The 15,577-nt window shown below is 45.3% G+C and overlaps 1 protein-coding gene across 4 annotated transcripts in view; it reads right to left on the bottom strand.

Moving 5' to 3' along the window:
• ARNT2 (aryl hydrocarbon receptor nuclear translocator 2) overlaps positions 1–15,577 on the bottom strand; it is a 146,814-nt gene that overhangs the window by 129,771 nt on the left and 1,466 nt on the right. The gene's annotated exons all lie outside the window — the stretch shown is intronic.

Here is a 15,577-nt window from a genome sequence, read left to right as displayed (position 1 = left end):
CCTAGAGAGCCACTGCCAGTCAAGAGTATACAATACTAGGCTAGATGAAAAGAGCGTCAGGCTGGACTATCTAACTGAAGAAAATTACTGCAACATACCACGTTGCTGAGCTGGGAAAAGGACTCCCCTATAGCCCTATGCAGACGTCCAGACAACGCACACCAAATGCGTAGCAGGAGAGAGTGGAAGGAAGAGTTTCATCATGGCAGTGAGCCCTAACCCTGACCGACTCCTGCACAGCTGGATGTCTATAGCAGGAAAAGCTAACCTGTAAGGTAAAAAAAGATTTAAAAAAAACAACCTGGACGGCGACTATGGGGTTGCAGTGTTCATCTCGCTTTCAGGCCGAGGGAGCCAGCATTTGTCCACAGACAGCTTTCCGGATCGTGGCCAGCATGACTAAACCACTTCTGGCACAACGGAACACAGTGACGGAAACCAGAGCACACGGAAAATGCCATTTACCCTCCCGCCGCAGCAGTACCTATTTATCTACTTGCTTTCGAACTGCTAGGTTGGCAGGAGCTGGGACAGAGCAATGGGAGCTCACTCCGTCGTGGGGATCCGAACCGCCGACCTTCTGATCGGCAAGCCCAAGAGGCTCGGTTGTTTAGACCGCAGCGCCACCCCTGTTCCCCTGGATGTTGATGGACGACAACTCCCATCATCCTCAGCTAGCATGGCCAACTAGGTGGTCATTTCATTTATTCTATTGCATTTATAGATTGCCTTTCTGATTTCAAGGTACTAAAACAAATGCATGCTATAAAATGTAAAATTGGCCCTGGGACACACATTGTCTGTCTGTCTGTCTGTCTGTCTGTCTGTCTGTCTGTCTGTCTGCATCTATGCTGCCTTTGCCCACATCCATTGCTCTCTTTTTCCTTCCAACAGGGCAGATGGTGACAGTTAGCATTGGAACTGAGGTGGGGAAGAACCTGACTGGACCAGACCTCCATGTTGTCACTGCCTGCCGCCCTTGCTCTCGTCTTCCTTCCCTCTGAGCATGTGATGGCCAAAGGCCCATGTGGTGGAAGGAGAAAGCCAAGCATGAGCAGACCTCAATGTTGCCTTTGTCTAACCTTCCTTCCTTCCTTCCTTCCTTCCTTCCTTCCTTCCTTCCTTCCTTCCTGATATTGACCATTGGCCCTGTGGTGTTGTCCCTTGGCCATCTCTCTTGCTCTTTTCTTCTAGAAACATCTGGAGGGCCACAGGTTAGCCATGCCTGGTCTACCTGGAAGCTACACATGTACACTTGCATTTGGAGACCCACCTGTTGCTTCCTTAGACAAATGGGAGCCAGGAGCCCCTGCTGATCTACTGCAAATCACCCAGAGATCTATGAGTAGATCCCAACCTGCCACCTGTCCTTCCCACCCACGCTCTAAACAGACCAAAAAGGCAAACAGGTTATCTTTGCGGGGTTCTTTGCTCTACCGATTGTCGTGAGGAAAAGATTTCAGGACCTCATCTTTCCAACAGTGAGAAACCGCCTCTTCAAATCAAGCCTAAATGAAAGCAAACACTCCGAGGCTCCAGCTCTACAGGCACTAAGATGGGATGGAATAAGCTCCATTGAACCCAGCAAGATATTTTTTGAGCCAATATACCTACGACTGGGCTGGGAGGAAGCAGAGCAGTTAAACCAGAAGCAGCAGCAGCAACGAATAATAAAAATAAAAAGTCAAGCTAGAATATTTAATTAAAAACAATGGTACAAAGAAAGTTGTTAAATAGTGTGCCACTCTGAGCACCAAGGGAGGGACACCATAAATGTTTCAAAGTGTCTGCTAGGAAACCATGTTATTAAACATTTCCTCCTCTCTGCTGGTTTTAGTGGAATAAGTGATGTAAGTGCCTGGGGCACTGAATGCCAGGTGGATAGTCTGCAGAACCCTGCAGCATGTTCTTAAGCAAAATTATAGTCCCCCCCCTAAATATGGATCACATCTGCACTATACATTTAACATACTATGATACATCTGTAATACTCATGGCTTCCCACAGAAGAAACCTGGGAAATGTAGTTTTTTAAGGGTGCTGAGAATTCTTAGGAGATCCCTGTTCCCCGAGTTCCCGGGGAAGAGGGATTGATTCTTAAAGCACTCAGGGAACTGCAACTCTGTAAGAGGAATAAGGTAAAGGGACCCCTGACCATTAGGTCCAGTCTTGATCGACTCTGGGGTTGCGGTGCTCATCTCGCTTTATTGGCCGAGGGAGCCAGCGTACAGCTTCCGGGTCATGTGGCCAGCATGACTAAGCCGCTTCTGGCGAACCAGAGCACCGCACGGAAACGCCGTTTACCTTCCCGCCGGAGCGGTACCTATTTATCTACTTGCACGTTGACAAGCTTTCAAACTGCTAGGTTGGCAGGAGCAGGGACCGAGCAATGGGAGCTCATCCCTTCGCAGGGAATTGAACCGCCGACCTCCTGATCGGCAAGTCCTAGGCTCTGTGGTTTAACCCACAGCGCCACCCACGTCCCTGTAAGAGGAATAGGGGTCTCCTAACAACTCTCAGCACCCTTAATGAACTACAGTTCCCAGTATTCTTTAGGGTCATGATGGCTGAAGTGATATCACAGTGCTTCAAATACATATAGTGTGGTTGTGGCCCCTGGTACATGTGCACAAGAAAAAAAGACTGTTCTGCAACTGGGGGCGGACAAATCTGCCTTTTTCAGTTTCTCTCAGTTGTTATTTTTTTTCCAATCCTGTGTTCAGTTCACTCCACTTCTGCATCAGTCTGCATTTTTTTTAAAAAATGCACAAAATTCATATAAATTTTCTGAACTTCAATTATTATACATGCATTTTGTATGCATTTTGATTTAATATACACATTTTTGCAAGCAATTTATCCATAAATGCATATCTGCGCACTTTCTAATATACGCATTTCTGTATGCATTTTTTTTTTTTTTACTGCAGAACTGAATGGCAAAATTCAAGAATTTGTTTTGCAGGATGGCAACTAGACATTCAGTACTGGCAACTGCAAGCTTGGTTTAAGGAGACATTTAGCACTTAGCTTATATATCTAAGTTTCTAACAGCGTGCAAACAAACATAAAGCTTTCAAACCACACACACACACACAGAGGGATCCCGTGTGGTGTAACGGATAAGAGTGTTAGAGAGCAGGATTCGAATCTGACAGAGGACCTATTGCTCTCTGGTACCACCAGTGGTAAGTGTGATGGGAGCTGTGGTCAGGGAACACATGGAGGGCTAGGGAAGAAGAGGACCCTCCTGACTTTGGGAGATGGGCTTCTTCCAATCCCAGGAGACCACTGTGGTTTAAACTCAACATATGCTAATAGAATTCAGAATTTCTCACCAGCATACAGTGTTGTGTAGTGGTTAGAGTGTCTGGCCTGGGTTCAAAATCCCCACTTAGCCAGGACACTCACTGGGTACCCTTGGGCCTATCCCTCGCTCTCAGCCTCACCTACCTCACAGGGTTGTTGTGATGATAAAGTGGGGGAGGGAAGAACCATGTACTCCTGAGAGCAGTGGTCCCCTAAATTTTTCAGCCCACTGCCCCATTGGTTCCATAAACTCATCCCCAGTGCTCCCTAACCTACGCTATAAAAAGCATTCAGAACTGCAGTTTTCATAACCCACTAAGGAATATACATAGTAAAATTTGAAACAGCAACAATCAAGTGCACATTTATTCGAAGCCCAGTTAAAACTGTTTGGTTTAACTGATTCAACAAAATTGATGAACTCGATCCACTGATGCCAGCTTTTCAAAACCCGGTAGTAATTTACCCCAGTAGAACCCCTCTGCTGCCTCCTTACCTCTTAGTGCTCTCCTAGGTAACCCCACTGCCGCCGCCCCCCCCCAGCAGTAACACCCACTTTGGAAACTACAGTCGTACCTTGGTTTGCAAACAGCTTAGTTCTCGAACGTTTTGGCTCCCGAACGCCACAAACCCGGAAGTGAGTGTTCCGGTTTGCGAATTATTTTTGGAAGCCGAACGTCCGACGGGGTTTCCAGTTGGCTTCCTGCAGCCAATCAGAAGCCGCGCTTTGATTTCCGAACGTTTTTGAAATCGAACAGACTTCCGGAACGGATTCTGTTCGACTTCCGAGGTACGACTGTACAGTTTGCACCCTGAAGCGAACGCAACCTGTGTCTGCGTGTGCACGGGTCACGATTCGCCGCTTCTGAACATGCGCGTGATGTCATTTTGACCATCTGCGCATGCATGAGTGGCGAAACCTGGAAGTAACACATTCCGTTATCTCTGGGTCGCCGTGGAGCACAACCCATAAGTGCTCAACCTGAAGCATATTTAACCCAAGGTATGACTGTATTGCCTTAGAGGAAAAGGTGAGATAGAAATGTAACAAAATAAGCAAATAAATACATCGGAGGAGTGCAAATCTAAGCTGGGAGGCCTTTCCTGATCTTGGGCCAACAGTTAATAAAAGCTTTGCACATATGTCATCTATTTCAAAAGGAGGGGGTGAGAGAAGTTGGTGTTCAGGAACAACTTTCTCCTTCCCCTTGGGAGAAAGCTGGCTGGCCGTCTCTCCCCGCTGATCAGAACTGGGACTTCCTTAAGTGCTGTTTAAGCACTCCAGAGGGCCTGTAGTACAAGGCAAGCATTCATTTATATTTAAACAATGGTAACAGAGAAGAGAGAAGACTGCTGAGCTTGGCGCTGCAATCCCTGCAAGAAATTCTGGCAGGTAGCTACAGTAGCTGTAAAAGGCTTTGGATAAGGAGCAGTGCGGGGGGGGGGGTTAGGAACTGAGCGAAAAAGCAGGGAGAAAGGAAACAGCAAGGAGATTGTAGCAAAGGAGAACTGCAGGAAAAAAGGAAATGGGAACAGAGAAAAAGAGAGGCAAGAAAAAGTAATGTAGCACTGCAGAACTGGGCAAAAGTTGAAAGAATGGAGAAAAGCCTCTATGTTTCCCAAGGATTAATAAGACCCACAATATCCTTGTATTTGAACTCAGAGGCCTTCCATTTTCCTGGGGGTTGGGGTGGGTGATTTGCTATTGCATCAACTATTGCACCTCTTTTTAAAAATAAAAATGGTTTTCATAATTTTGTAAAAAAGGCAAATATATACATCCTAACACATGAGGAAAACACAGCACATTGATTCAGAGTACAGTGGTGCCCCGCAAGACAAATGGCTCGCAAGACGGAAAACTCGCTAGACGAAAGAGTTTTCCGTTTTGGAGGTGCTTCGCAAAACGAATTTCCTATGGGCTTGCTTCGCAAGACGACAATGCCTTGCGAGTTCCTGCGGTTTCCCCCCTTCCCCCCTTTTTCTAAGCCGCTAAGCCGCTTATCAGCTGATCCGATCAGCAGATAAGCCGCTAAAAGCCGCTAATAGCGCTAATCTGCTAATCCGTCTATGGGCTTGCTTCGCAAGATGAAAAAACCGCTAGACGAAGAGAATCACAGAACGGATTCTTTTCGTCTTGCGTGGCACCACTGTACCGGCGCCTCATTTTAAAGCACAATAAACCCTGCTGTGCAAACCTACAGCTCAGTTGGCAGTGCGTGAGACTCTTAATCTCGGGGTTGTGGGTTCGAGTCCAGCACTGGGTGAAAAGGGGGTTGGACTAGATGACCCTTGTGGTCATTTCCAACTCTACAATTCTATGATTCTGTGATAAGATCAAACATATGCTTCCTTGGGTTCCTTGATGGAAGAAATATGGGCTATAAGATACGTAAGTATATATATTATGGCAAAAATCTGCCACCTTAAAACAACTGTCTAAATTAGTGGCATAATTTTGACATGCGGTACAATTTTGCTACGGGTTTACTCAGACATACAGTCTAGTGGGCCTTACCCCACAAGGCCATTTTTTGCAGGCTATTCAAACATGGTTAAGGAATCACCATAACGTCTGCACTGCTCCTCAAAAACTGAGCCTAATTTAGGCCTCTGTAATAAAAATTATACGCCCAGATTTAAGAATCGCTCTCAGCGGCTATAAAGCTCTAAAAATGGGCATGCATCAAGAAGGTTCTGGAGCCTGTGCCTCCTTTTTTAAAAAAAGGAAAAAGCTGTAAACCCCCCCCCAACTTCACTCTCCTACCCTGTAAATCAAAAATGTCAGTAGAAATTGCTGCCCTTTATCACAAGTTATGGTTTTGCTGACAGTTTTAAAATTAAAAGCTATATCACTGGATGACTTGGAGTAACGCATGGCTGGACTCAACACACACACACACACACACACACACAGGGGCAGTTATGAAGTTCCTAGGCAGAAAATATTTCTGTTCACAGCCTCTTCACTTGCTCATGCTAAGTTGGCAAGATCTCAGCAAAAATATTTTTTCGCAAACTAGCAAGTCTTTTTGCTCGCAACTGAGCCGCATCGCAGCTCATATTTCACTTGATAGAGCACCCTGCTTGAGCTCCAAGGACAAAGTTCAGTGGATTTCGGGACGGTGTTGGATGGTTTGTGCTAAAAGCCAAGTCACAACGCTACAACAACAGCAATACAATAAATCCGTATTTGAGCTTCTTGCGGACAATCCCATGTGGAGGTGGAAACTGTGATTCCTAGATGAGACATGGCAGGTCTCATCCAACTGCTCCTAAGAATTTTTTAACTAAGAAGATTCTCATACAGTGGTACCTCAGGTTACACACGCTTCAGGTTACATACGCTTCTGGTTACAGACTCCGCTATCCCAGAAATAGTGCTTCAGCTTAAGAACTTTGCTTCAGGATGAGAACAGAAATTGCGCTCCGGCGGCGCAGCAGCAGCAGCAGGAGGCCCCATTAGCTAAAGTGGTGCTTCAGGTTAAGAACAGTTTCAGGTTAAGAACGGACCACCGGAACAAATTGAGTACTTAACACGAGGTACCACTGTACTGCCTTTCAATATGAAACTGCAACAATGGCCTCTGGAAACACAGCAGAATATTTTCCGACAACATTCTGACAAAATCGAATAGGAACATAGGAAACTGCCTTATTCCAAGTCAAACAACTGGGTCCATCTAGCTCACTATTGTCCACACTGGCCAACAGCAGTACTTTAGGGTTTCCAGCAGTGGATATTCCCAGTTCCTCCTGGAGGTGCCAGGAATCAAATCTGGTACCTTCTGCACACAATGCAAGTGGTCTACCACTGAGCTAAGGTGTGCAAAACACGAAACCAGGAACGGCAGAGAATTTGTGCTAACAAATTCTGAAAAAGCCTAATTAAGCGAAGAATGGTTTAACCTGCTTCTGGAAGGGTCATGTTGTCTTCTAAAGGTGAGCATACCAAGGTTCTAAGACCGGTCCTAGACTTCATGAAAGTTGACCTAGGCTCCATGTACAGTGGTACCTCGGGTTACAGACGCTTCAGGTTACATACACTTCAGGTTACAGACTCCGCTAACCCAGAAATAGTACCTCGGGTTAAGAACTTTGCTTCAGGATGAGAAGAGAAATCGTGCGGCGGTGGCGCAGTGGCAGTGGGAGGCCCCATTAGCTAAAGTGGTACCTCAGGTTAAGAACAGTTTCAGGTTAAGAAGAGACCTCCAGAATGCATTAAGTTCTTAACCCGAGGTACCACTGTAATTATTTTAAGTTAATTTAATTTATTAGTTTTATACACCATCCTTCCTCATAAGATCTCAGGGTGGTTGACAGAATACAGGATGAAAGCAAGTAAATAATTAGAAACAAAACAGCAAAACAGTAGCTTTTGGCTTGGCTGCTTAGTATATTTGGGTGTTCCTGGTGCTGTTAAATCGGCATTTTCGGCATTTTTAAAGTTCTGTTTTAAACTATTAACTCCTTAAGCCTTGGAAAATCAGCTAATAAGTACCTTTCATAATACTTCCTTGGTTATATTCAGTACAAAAGACATCAGTTTAAAGTATCCTACCATTGGGTGTGGACAGTAACAGAAGCATGATTGAAGACTGATATATAAACATATATTGAAATCAAACATGTAAGACATAGCAAGTTCTGATGAGTTAGGTCTTAAATTTGGGGAAGGCGGTGTCATTCGGGATGGTGCCAAACTGTTCCTCCCAAGCTACCCAGAATCATAGGAAGCTTCCCACTACCAAGTCAGACCATTGGTCCATATAACTCAGTATTGTCTACTCTGACTGTTAGCAGCTTTCCAGGATTCCAGATTAGGGTCTTCCCCCAACCCTATCAGGAGATCCTGAGAATTGAACCAGGAACCTTCTGCAGCCAAAGCAGATACTCTTCCACTGAGCTACAAGCCTTGCCCATTCATTCTTAACAGACCTAAACCAACTACTTGCAGAGAGCTTTTGGTATTAGGCCAAGGGCCACATGAAATGAGGCTGGAGGCCACATGTGGTCCTGGGGGGGGGTACCCTGGCCCAACCCTTATGCCCAAATAACAGTCCTATGTAGCCCAAAAATGCACCTAGAAGCCTAACAGGTATAATATCTCACCTTTTATTGCTCTGAGTTGTAGCCAAATAAGTCTTACTTGGAGCAGATCAACTGAACATAACAGAGCTAAGTTAGCTGCATCCATTAGTTCCAATGGGTCTACTCTGAGTAGGACTGACTACAACCCCATGTTTCTTGTTTCATAACAGGGGTCAGCAAACTTTTTCAGCAGGGGGCCAGTCCACTGTCCCTCAGACCTTGTGGGGGGCTGGACTATATTGGGGGGGGGTGAATGAATTCTTATGCTCCACAAATAACCCAGAGATGCATTTTAAATACAGTGGTGCCTCGCAAGACGAAAAGAATCCGTTCTGTGCTTCTCTTCGTCTAGCGGTTTTTTCGTCTTGCGAAGCAAGCCCATTGATGGATTAGCGGATTAGCGCTATTAGCGCTATTATTGGCTTATCGGATCAGCTGATAAGCGGCTTAGCGGCTTAGGAAAAGGGGGGGAAGGGGGAAAAAACCGCAGGAACTCGCAAGACATTTTTGTCTTGCGAAGCAAGCCCATAGGAGATTCGTTTTGCGAAGCACCTCCAAAACGGAAAACTCTTTCGTCTAGCGAGTTTTCCGTCTTGCGAGGCATTCCTCTTGCGGGGCACCACTGTAAAAGCATACATTCTACTCATGTAAAAACACCAGGCAGGCCCCACAAATAACCCAGAGATGCATTTTAAATAAAAGGACACATTCTACCCAAGTAAAAGCACGCTGATTCCCGGACCATCCGCGGGCCGGATTTAGAAGGCGATTGAGCCAGATCCAGCCCCCGGGCCTTAGTTTGTCTACCCATGCATAAGACCAAGGAAGATACAAAAGATGGTAGCCAATCTTAGTCCTACTCAGAGTAGACCTGCTAAATGAATGGGCAAGGCTGACTTACAACCGTTAATTTCAATGGCTCTACTCTGAGCAGAACTAACAACGGGGAATCCAACCCTAAGGCTGGAATCCTACACACATACATGAGAGTAAGTTCTGTTGAACTCAGTGGGGCTTACTTCTGAGTAGACACGTGTAGGCTTGCACCTTAGATTGCCATATGCAACCCATCACATTTTCCTTAATTCCCAAAACGTGACTCTCAAATTGAGAGGAATTATGGCCTGAACAAAATTTTATTGAACCACAGAACCCAGAGAAAATTCAAATGATTGCACAATTTCTTGAAAAAACAGCCACACCTTCATGAGTTTTTTGTGTAGGCTGCATTTAACCTGTCTTTCATTTCATGTCTCACCCTTAATTTAATGAGAGAGAAATCTCTGTCTTTACAAGAACACATATTTAGGCTTCCTACACACTTTAAAATTTTATTGCCAACTTCAGCATAACTTGGAGATGAAGAAATGTCTCTTGTACCCAAGACTCCAACTGTTCTGGTTCAAAAAGGGGAAAGCAGAGATAGAAACACTGTAAAATTTTGTGATCCCTTCCCGATCACTAAACATGAGAGATCAAACTGCGGGGTCACACATACAAACCATGCCTTACATGCAAGTTTCCCAACCACACAAGCTCAGCATCGCAAAAGACTGTTGAACCTACATGAATTCCATTTTTTAGAAATGCATTAATCATTTCATTAAATTAATCGATAAAACAATGGATGCAATCGTAATCAAATCTATAATTATTTAGTTTTCCTATCCCTAGAGGGAAAGGGAAAGGGACCCCTGACCATTAGGTCCAGTCGCGAACGACTCTGGGGTTGTGGTGCTCATCTCGCTTTATTGGCTGAGGGAGCCGGCGTACAGCTTCCGGGTCATGTGGCCAGCATGACTAAGCCTCTTCTGGCGAACCAGAGCAGCGCACGGAAACAGTGTTTACCTTACCACCTGAGTGGTACCACCTATTTATCTACTTGCACTATGATGTGCTTTCGAACTGCTAGGTTGGCAGGAGCAGGGACTGAGCAACAGGAGCTCACCCCGTCGCAGGGATTCGAACCAACAACCTTCTGATTGGCAAGCCCTAGGCTCTGTGGTTTAGACCATAGCACCACCCGCGTCCTTCCTATCCCTAGGAAGTCCCTAAAATTAGTATGTTATCAGCTTTCATGGCCTTTCACCCCTTAAAATCTGAGCAAGGGAAATTTGTGTTATTAAGTTGGAAAGTCTTTACATATTTTAAGAATCATTCCAATCAAAATAAATTTCCAAGTAGGGTTTTGAATTTGTTTCAGTATAAAACATTTAAACCACGCTAAGGCTGCAACCTAAGTAAAGTGACTCAGTGGGACTTACTTCTGAGTAGCCAACATGCCTAAGATTGTACTATAAATGTATTTTATTTTATTTTTCAATCACAGCCATGTATTTCGCACAACTACTTTGGCCACTGGGAAAGAAAAATATAATACAGCAGGGGTAATTAATGTGGTGTGCTTTTTTTGTTTAGTTCCGCTTTCTAAATATAAGTCATATGAACATGCTAAATTGGTAGAGACAATGTGAAACTATCCCAGTTCAATCCACCACTCCCCTGAAAACCCACTGGACACGGTGGGACTTACTCCAGAGTAAACATGCATACAGTAGGTTTGTGTTGTACGCCAGATCACAGCATCTGATTCTGGAGTCGTCCTTTCCAACTTTAGAATCTTTGATAACTGGTTAAAATTAAAATGCTCCTAAACTCAATTTGAGAACTCTCATTTAAAAACCCATAGAAAAGGGGAAAGATCAGCTGCTGGAACAACAAGATTTCTGATCTTGTGAGGTCTACTTGCAATTAAGAATAGGAAAAACAAAACGGTTCACCGTTTCGCTTTTCTGCATCTACTCACTTGGCTTTTATGGAGGTAAAATGAATTCCACCTTTTAAATATTCTTTTTTTAAAAAACAAGACATGAAAACATAGGCTAGGAAATATCCATTTCATCATCTTTTCATCAAATATTGATTTTAATTAAAGATTTAAAGCTTTCCAATTAAAAATGGATCTCCAGGCCAGTGATCTGTTTTGGACTAATCGTCATGGCGCAGAACTCCTCACCGAGAGACCTGCTCCGCTTCAACCTTGGCAGATTTTTAAGGGTCATAAAATGGGTGAATACCAAGATTCTTCTTTGATTAACAGCCTGATCCTAAGTGTGTTTACTCAGAAGTAAGTCCCAACACAGCATTGGGATTGCAGTTCTGAAGACCAATCCAGTCTTCACAGGACTAAGTCCTTCCACGGAATTCAAGAGGATTTGACCGCAACAATGATAGCCCTAGACTTGAGTTAAGGTTTTTGTTCTATTAAAAGGTAAAGGTAAAGGGACCCCTGACCATTAGGTCCAGTTGTGGCCGACTCTGGGGTTGCGGCGCTCATCTCGCTTTATTGGCCGAGGGAGCTGGCATACAGCTTCCGGGTCATGTGGCCAGCATGACGAAGCCGCTTCTGGCGAACCAGAGCAGCGCACGGAAACGCCGTTTACCTTCCCACCGGAGCGGTACCTATTTATCTACTTGCACTTTGACGCGCTTTCAAACTGCTAGGTTGGCAGGGGCAGGGACCGAACAACAGGAGCTCACCCCGTTGTAGGGATTCGAATCGCCAACCTTCTGATTGACAAGCCCTAGGCTCTGTGGTTTAACCCACAGCATGTCCCATGTTCTATTAGAGACCCTTTAATTAGGCTGCCTGTTCCTGAACTTTCAGAGGAAAGAATACTGGACTCCATCATGGCCAACAGATTCAGGGATGATGGGAGTCATATTCCAACAACATCTGGAGATAATCAGCTGGCCACACCTATGGATGTTGGGAGAATTCCATGAGAAATGGGAGAGAAAAACCACTATAATCTTCACGACTGCCCATAGTCTGGAACCCAAATCATGCAAGTCAGTGCTAACTACTGTTGTGGTTTTAGTCCATAAATAATTTTGTTGTCTTGTGCATGGTTTTCATGTTTTCCTTCCAATGAAATCCATTCAATTACATAATTAATTGAAGGCAGCGACAAGAGGAAATCTTGGACACATCAAGAACCAAGTGTGGGAAACCAGTTTTGGGGGAAACTGACTTAAAATGTGTCTCAATTTGTGGCTGATTTCGTAAAAATTTGGAAAACTGATAAAAACAATGTGGCAAGAAATAATAATAACAACATACTTAATTATATTAGTTTTGGCCAATGTAATGGCAAGTTGAAGGATGAAGGTTTCAGTAGAATCTGAATTGTAGTGCCTGCTGTTTCCTGGCTATAGTGCTGTGATAATGCCTGTTGCTTGCCTGAATGGAGGATAAAAGGGGTGGGTTGGTGGGTGAAGAATCTAGCCTACTGTACAAACAGTGTTAGAAACTCAGATATATAGTGGTACCTCAGTTTACGAACTTAATCCGTTCTTAAACCGAAACCATTCTTAAACCGAGGTGTGCTTTCCCTAATGGGGCCTCCCACCGCTGGTGCCCTTCCACTGTTTGGCTTCCGTTCTTAGACCAAGTTTGCAAACCAGGACACGAATTCCGGTTTTACAGAGTTCGTAAACCGAATAGTTCATAAACAGGGCTGTTCTTAAACCGAGGTACCACTGTTTAAGTTAGTCACCAAAGGGCTCCTTAAACCAAGGTTACAGTCGCCAAAACGGAATGTCTATTTGCCATTTTGGGGCAAGACAGCTGTAAAGTCTTATTTTTCAAATGATGAACTGACTGTGATTGATTTTCAGTTAAACACCTGGCTAGTTCAGATGACAGCCTTAAGCTAGGTTAAGAGCTCTGAGAACTTAAAAGAAGAAAAGTCACTTAATCTAGAGACAGTCCACATATATATTGGCCTATTCTAACCACTTTTTCTTAATGATGACACAGACCATTCACAACATAAGAATATTCTTCACAACTGGGTGCAAAGATGGAGCACAGGATGGGGGGCATGGCTCCGGGGCAATTTTCAGAGGGGGTGCGAACAGGTGCCCCCACAGCAAGCACCTTCATTGGAGCCTGGGTCCGCACCAGAAGGAGCCGGGCCTTGGCCGCAGCGCTTGTCCCTGGCAAAGCTCTGCCCATCGGGTCAGGCCTGACCCAAGGGAGGAGAACAGGTGAGTGGCCGGCGGCAGCAGCTCTGCCTCCATTGCTGGGTCAGGCATGAAGAAGAAGCGTTTGGATTTGATATCCCGCTTTATCACTACCCTAAGGAGTCCCAAAGCAGCTAATATTCTCCTTTCCCTTCCTCCCCCACAACAAACACTCTGTGAGGTGAGTGGGGCTGAGAGACTTCAGAGAAGTGTGACTGGCCCAAGGTCACCCAGCAGCTGCATGTGGAGGAGCAGGGAAGTGAACCCGGTTCACCAGATTACGAGTCTCCCGCTCTTAACCACTACACCACACTGGCATGACCTGGGGGCAGAGAACATGGGGGGAGTGGGCAACAGCTTCCCCACCCCTCTCCTTGGGTGGGGTAAGTGAAGACAAGCCACAACAGTTAACTATAAAATTATTCACTGCTCCTGCTCAGGCTGCACAGAAAAAATGCCAGATTAACGTATAAGCTAAACAAGCTATAGCTTAGGGCCCCACTCTCTCGGGGGCCCCCAAAAAAAATTAAAGGAAAAAACAACAAGCTGTACATTTCCAAAATATAAGATAAAAAACTAATAAAATAAAACATACATACAGCAACAGTGTTTTGTGTTGTGTAGGCTAATATGATGTAAGTTATGAGCTCCGCCTGCTAGCCTACTCCCTAAAATATCACTGGTTTCCTCATTTCCATATACAGGGTGCCTACATTCTGCATGTGCAAATGGCTTTAGATACCTATTAGGTCCATAAATTACTATATGCCATATGTTCAACACAAAAAATAGAAACAATGTGTTGTTGACAAAGGACAGCTGGACATATAAAGGGCCCCATTACCTTCAGTAGCTTGGGGCCTCATCAAACCTAAATCCGGCCCTGCTCCAGATGGTGGAGATGTCATGTGCCATCCTGGTGCCCAGGTATCTTCACTTGGTTGCAAGTGGCCAATAGTCAGGGGCAAAATGCACCTGGCACCTGGCTAATTTCGAGCACTGTGTACAAAGGTATACAAATGTACATTCATTGTGCCACCCCCATTTGCTTCTAGCCCCACTACCCCTGGGTTGTGGCCCCTGAAAGGTTGCCTAGAAGAGAGCGTGGCCCTCAGGCTGGAAAAGGGTTTCCCAGCCCTGGCTTGAAAAGGGGGGGATGTTAAGGAGAAGCTTGATAGGATATGGATGGGCAACCTGTGTCAGGGATAGAGGGAGGCAATGGCACTCCTAGGCCACAGCATGAGGGAACATAGGCTATGCTGAAGCATAGAGTTGGAGTGAACTGCTGGTGACATTTTCCAGGCTTCACTGCTGCCAACTGGCTCAATAGCCAAGGCACTGAAAGGCACCAAAACTTGGAAGAACCACAGAAGAGGCTGGCTGCTGGACCAGGCCAATGGAAGCATCCTGTTCTCAAAACCTGATGGCTGCGGGAAACCAGGGAGCAGGACATGAGCAGAACAGCTCTCTTCCCACTTGCGGTCCCCAGTAAAAAAGGTAAAGGTAAAGGACCCCTGGATGGTTAAGTCCAGTCAAAGGTGACTATGGGGTTGAGGCGCTTATTTCGCTTTCAGGCCAAGGGAGCTGGCATTTGTCCATAGACAGCTTTCCAAGTCAGGTAGCCAGCATGACTAAACCGCTTCTGGCACAATGGGACAGTGTGATGAGTGCCAGAGCTCACGAAAACACTGTATACCTTCCCGCCGCAGCAGTACCTATTTATCTACTTCCACTGGCATGCTTTCCAACTGCTTGGTTGGCAGGAGCTGGGAAAGAGCAATGGGAGCTCACTCCGAGGCGGGGACTCAAACCACCAACCTTCTGATCAGCAAGCCCAAGATGCTCAGTAGCTTAGACCAGAGCGCCACTCGTGTCCCTGGTACCCAGTAACTAGCATCCAGAGGCATACAGTGCTGGAGGTAACACACAGCCATCATGGCTAGTAGTCAACCAATAGGCTTCTCCTCCATGCCTTTGTCCAATCGTCTTCTAAAACCAAAGCGCCACCATCCAAGCTTTGGAAAACATGTGACACACTTGGCATAAAAGCTGGCCCATACTGCAGTAACAGTTTTCAAACACACACACACTCGTCACAAATACCCTCTCCCTGCCCCCAAAATAATAATTATTAGAAGACAGAAGCATA

Source organism: Podarcis liolepis, assembly GCF_965112155.1.
Source record: "Podarcis liolepis genome assembly, chromosome: 14".
NCBI lineage: Eukaryota > Metazoa > Chordata > Lepidosauria > Squamata > Lacertidae > Podarcis > Podarcis liolepis.
Note: the sequence above shows the minus strand (reverse complement) of the source record. Positions and strands in the feature narration are given on the sequence as shown.